The sequence below is a fragment of the Seriola dumerili genome, unplaced genomic scaffold, assembly GCF_002260705.1.
Source record: "Seriola dumerili isolate Sdu_G_001 unplaced genomic scaffold, Sdu_1.0 BDQW01000415.1, whole genome shotgun sequence".
Lineage (NCBI taxonomy): Eukaryota > Metazoa > Chordata > Actinopteri > Carangiformes > Carangidae > Seriola > Seriola dumerili.
This window is the reverse complement of record NW_019174670.1, coordinates 87916-94198: the sequence shown is the minus strand read 5'-3', so window position 1 is coordinate 94198 and position 6283 is coordinate 87916.

Below are 6283 nucleotides of genomic sequence, written 5' to 3'. Positions count from 1 at the left end.
TCAGGAAAAACACAGATGTGTGAACGCCTCGTTTCCTCTGACATCGCCAGCGTGGCGGGCAGCAGCCGCAGAGCCCTCGTCATGAAGGGATCAGTGTGTGACTCTTTCTGGGAAACGCTCATGTGACTAGAGGATCGTTACAGAACAAGTCTGTGAGGCCTCATTCAGACCAGGAGCCACTGACTTACCACTAAACCATCAGGCTGCTCAACTCTTACCAACAAACGCCATGTGCACTCACACTGACTGTCTGCTGCCCAGTGTGTGTGTGTGTGTGTGTGTGTGTGTGTGTGTGTGTGTGCCACAGTCTGAATCCTCTGAACCGATCAGCTCCACTCTGATATGAAACATATAAAAACATACAGGAAGTGTTCACATCCTTCACTTTATCCTGTTACTCACGATGACAGAGTGAAAACATGTGAAAAACAGGTGAAATTATTCAAAAATCAGTAACAAAAATCTCTTCAGATTCTTCACTGTGATCAGCTGCTTCCTGTTTGATTTAATAATCCTGCAGATGGAGTCCACAGGTGGTGAACTGATCTGATTGGACAGAGTTCAGACAGACACTCACCTATGTGTAAATAAGGTCCCACAGTTCACCTGCAGGTCAGGACCACAGACTGTAAATAAAGATGGACGTAGCCTCTATGACGTCACCCACAGGTTTCTAAAGCTCAGAGAGAGAAATCTGTAGACTGATCAATAATGATAATATCTGTTAACTGTCATGTTTGACAAATAGCTTTATATTAAACCGTGTCTTCTCTTTTCATTAATATTTCTTAGTTCATGTGTAATATTTATATAATTGTAAATTTACTATATTTGAACTATTTTACACACAAACATCAAATATTCTGTATATTTTAATAAACTGTTATTATCAATAACACATCACACCTACATGTATGACTATTATTATTTTCACTATAGCAATTAACAGTATATACTTTAAGTACATTTTCCTAATAAAACTTTTACTGCAGTAAAGTATCTCAGTTCTTCCTCCACCGTCCTTCTGTCAGAGACTCTTCTACCTCCAGACACCCCCTTAACGTTTTCACTTCATAAGTACAGAAGCGAAATGCATTCACTTGAGAAAAACATGTGAATAAATGTGATTTGATTGATTTAGAAGATGTTGTCCATTGTCGTCTGTGGTGCACCAGCGAGGCACAATGGCTGATGGGTAATCTTCTTGTCAACTTCCAGGGAACTGGTGAACGGTTGTTCAGTTCTTTGAACCGGGCACCTTGTGCTCCCTACGGTCTGGAAACTTACTTAACATGGCTGAATGCCATGTGCAGTCCACTTCGCAGGGAACTACTAGGTGTTGAAACGCAACCTAAGTGTAATATGATATATCGCCATCTCGGCTACGAAGCAGAAGGGAGGAACCAACAATGTATTTTCAAACTTGTAAAAATGGCGCCAGATGAAGGGGGCCACGTCATCAGTGCTGATGGCAGCTAAATTTCCATGTCACATGAGACCACACGGAAAAGTAAAACCAAAGATACTAACTGTGTCTCAATTCAGGAGCCGTGTCTTTTGGAGGCTGCATCTGAAGACCGATTGAGTCACAGACTAGACTGTCCCATTTCGAAGGCTCCTTCAAACGCGTCCTTTTCCTGGGAAATGAAGGATCCAACAGGTGACTCCTTTGTGGCTCAACCTGTCCCAGGATTCACTGCGCACCGGTAATGAAACACTGTTAAATTAACTATTGTGTTTCCGCTAAGTTCAACAGCTAACGGTACAACTGTTAAAACCAACGACCTTAAAACCTCAAGTTTTGTGGGAAAAAGTTATGTGTTGTCAAGGTTGCTAGGCGACAGCCGCGTTTTGCGACACAACGGTAAGGGCGGGAACAGCTTGTGACGCACAACGAAAATCCTTCGTACACCAGCATGTCTCATTTCGATTTGGCCTTCGCGGTCTACGGCGGGTACGAAGGGCCACAACCTTTGTAGACCATGTCCTCCGAAGGATGTGGCTCCTGAATTGGGACTTTTGTCCCAACAACTTTCTCAACTGTCTCCGGTAAAAAGTTTATTTTCAAATCACGAACGTAGAGCAGCCAACAGGCGGGAAACAACGCGGTCACGCGGTGTTGCGGTCCTCATTTCCGGTGAGTGCACAACCACAGTGTTTGATTTGAGACAACACTCCTCTGTGGAAATTTAGACCAGTGAGTGTACTGGGTGCTCAGAGTACTACATGTGAGAATACTGTGTACACAGAGTACTACATGTGACTATACTGACTGTATCCTGAAACTATCATCTGACCAATCAGCGTTAAACCCAGGCGGACTCAACTGTTGAACAGCGTCTCTCCACCTTCACCACAGGTTCACCCAGAGAAAACGCGGGCTCTTCCAACTTGTCCTTCACTAGCTTTGATTGACTACCTGACACAGGTACTGCTAGCTGGCGGCCGAATCCCTGACGTCACACCACATGAACGTGTAAGTATTTTCAGGGGTGGGGCGGAACACTTGCCATTATAATTATATAAGATTTAACCGTATTAGATTTAATAATAATGAGGCCATCCGCAAATGAAATACATTTACATATAAAATTTAAACCTAAATGAAAAAGAAATTAAAAATTGGAACAATTTTGGATATTGACATATGTGTCTATCCCATACAAATATGTATGTTTATGTATATATGCTTATATTGTAGACATACATGAATGTTATAGATGTGTTACATAAATGTAAATCCATCCCAAAATCTGTCCTTATATGTTGATATTATAAACAGTAGAGTCCAAAAGTCTGAGACAACTTTCCCAGAATGTGAAGAAACATGTTTAAAGTTAATAAGAAATTAATAAGAAAATAAAATGTTTTTATTTATGTTGTTTTAATAAACCTGCATATATAGATGAAGTATATACCATATGGTCGTAACATGTTATACCATATAAAAATTCATCATATAGATATTTTAATATATGTGCATATACATATTTAACTAAAGGGTATTTCCTATATGTTATAAACTTGTATCTTCATATATCCAGAGGATGTATATATGTGATAATATAGGGACATATATGTAATATATTATATTTCTGTATGGGAAGTTATGAACTGAGGCTGTGGATGAAGAGATGAGTAACTTCAGTCTGATGTGTTTGTTCTCTGAGGCTGTGATCGTGTTTCAGACCATGAACCAGCTCAGACTGACACGATAATAATTCATGTTTTAAACTAGACTCCAGCTGCCACAAGACGAAGTCATTTTACTGCTCACAGGTGTTAATGAGTCATTTAATCATCGACGAGAGGGCTCATAAATCTGTTAATAAAATACACAGGTTAATGAATTGATTAATTGACGATAAAATAAATGAGATCAAATATAAGACATTAATAAATATTGTGATAATCAGTGACTGGTCCTGTGATAACAGCTGATTATTAATGATTACATTTGTTGAGATGTAACACATCGTCAGAGTCTCACTTCTGTCATTTCAATCAAAGATACATTTTAGAGTTAATGTAGAAAATCAAATCTTATATTTCATTATTTTTTACCTTTTTCACTAGAAAAACATTTTCCTATGTTAATGTGTTGATATTCACTCAGTGGTCACTTTATTAGGGACACCTGTACATTCTAATGTGGTTCAATACAACGGCTCAGCCATAGAGTCTGTGTACAGCGGCTTCATACTGGCAGCTGTTTCTACTATTTACACACAGGAGGTGGTCACAATATTAGGAACACCTCTCATTATAAAACAGTCCAGTGCAACACCACCACAGACTGGGAGGTCAGAGGTTAAATGAACATGAGTCGACTTCATGGCAGATCAGGTGACTATGCGGGTGTACCTAATAAAGTGGACACACATGTAAATAGAGAGAAAGGCATGAGAGGACGCATCATGGCTAACTTGTTTTTTATTTGCACGTTCAATGTGTTAACAAACCCAACACAGAGGTTAGCATCCAGGTCTACAGCAGGGGGCGCTCACACACACTAAAGCTCCGAGGACATCAGACAGGAAGGAAACCAGCAAACATCTTCACATCTGTACAAATCTACAGTCAGTCCACAGCTGAGCCGAGGCGGGAAAACAGCTGGAGGCGTGTCCTGTCAGCTGTCTTCACATCTGTGGTTTAAAGTGAAGTTTAGTCTTACACAGGTTATTCATGTTAATCTGAGCAGAGTTAAAGTGGACTAACTTTAAACTGGGACTAAAATGTGCTTCAGGACTGAAGGTTGGAGAGTTAATGTTGAACCCAGTGTCAGCTTCACTTCACACTAACATTCACTGGGCTTCAGAAAACAAGTGAAATCAAAGCAGCTGCGACGGCGCCACCAGCTGGTCGCAGGGGGGAACGCTCACAGGGAGGAGTCCTGTACAAACCAGTGCAAATGAGTAGAAATTTGGTCGAGAGGATGAAAATGTACAAAATGAGAAAGAGAGAGAGAGAAAGGAAGAGAAGAGGAGGAGGAGAGAGGGGCTGTGGTTTCTGATGAGTCGGTTATCTCTTTATCTCAAGATAACAGCCACACTTCATTACATCAGATCATCTCAACATCACAGCTGGATTTAATCTGGATAACAAACCATTTCCTCAAAGTCATGATTTAAAAACCAGGAATTTATCAACTCAGTGACTGATGGAGTTTATCTTGAGCACAGACAATTTCCTCTGAAGGATTAAATGATCAGGATCTAATGATCAGGATATAAGTTCAGTGAACCATCTTCAGACTGGTGGAGGAGGAGCAGCAGGACGTAGCAGCTCACAGAAACATCAGTGTAGTGAGGACCTTTCTCCATATTAGATGTTTTTTAAATATCTGTGTCTACAACACCAACACACGGAATCAAGAACATGAAACATGTTTTTTGTAAATTCTGTTTTAGCTTTAAGGTAAAGCTTCTTCTTCTCTTTCTGTCCTCAACCTTCACACGTTTATGTTAAAACTTTATTGTTATTTATTCATATTAACATACTTCCTGTTCATGTCATGGTTTCTCTTCTTCTGCTCTCTAACTCTGTTTTTGATGTAATTTCATGTTTTTGCTCTTTCAGGTGTTTCTCACGCTGCTCAGGTGGATGGTGACCCACACCTGTCATCATCATCACCTCATGGAGATTCAGCATCACCTGCAGCTTCTTAACCACCATCCCTCCCCATCCTGACCCAGGAAGACGTAGACACACATGTTGCTCTGGGTAAATTATTATTATGATTATTATTATTATTATTATTATGAAGCTGCAGAGATCAGCGGATCACATCACATCTCTGAAAACATCAGCTGTTCAACAACAAGGAGAACAGAACTGAGCTCAGGAAGTGTTAGAGGGGGGTCGTGTGTCGTCATGTGGCCCCCATCAATAACCAACACTAACTGATGTAAAGAAGTTTTTGAGTCTTGTTTGAATTAAGCTGTGGCTTCTCGTATAAGTACCTTTTCACCCTTTCACACACACAGCTCTCTGACATCCTCAGCGCTCGTCATCCTGAACAGAGACCGTGACCTGTGACACTGAGCACTAGTCACTGAGGACGAACAGTACAGTGGTCTTCCTCAGGGCCTCCACCGACCCGGTACTGGACCCACTTTATCTTGATAAACCTCATCAGTTAATTTCTCTCAACACAAACCAGAACCAGGAGAAACAGGACGCTCACACAGGTGAGCTGAAGGCTGGAGGAGTTCACAGGCAGACGGACCACTGAGTGTTAGAGTCAGAGCTCAGATGACTGAGCAGAGCAGAGAGACCGTCACCTGCACCTGTACTGAGTGACGTCTGAAAGCACTAAGACTCACGTTGATGATGTCACTTTCAGGACCTCTGTCCAGTCATCTACACCTGACCTGGTTCTAACAGGAGGAGCTTCACCTGTGAGTAAATGTTTACACCACATGTTTAGTTTTATGTTGATGAACATGTGAAACTTGAGTTTAATCTACAGCTGCACAATTAATTGAAATATAATCGAAATCTCAATGTGGCCAAGTGCAAAATCCAAATCACAGGAGCTGCAGTTCTTTCTGATGAAGGTAAAATGTGTCTCATTGTTGAGTATTGTTAGCGTTAGCATTGTTAGCACCATCAGTGTTGTGGTGCCACAGAGACACCCCGACCGACAGATATAGATCATATTCTCCAGACGTAAAGGAACATGATTGTTAAATTATGTTAAAACAATCACATCATTATTTTTATATATTTTTCAGTGAAATTAAAAAACGACTGTTCCACCTGAAATCGCAATATGATTTTT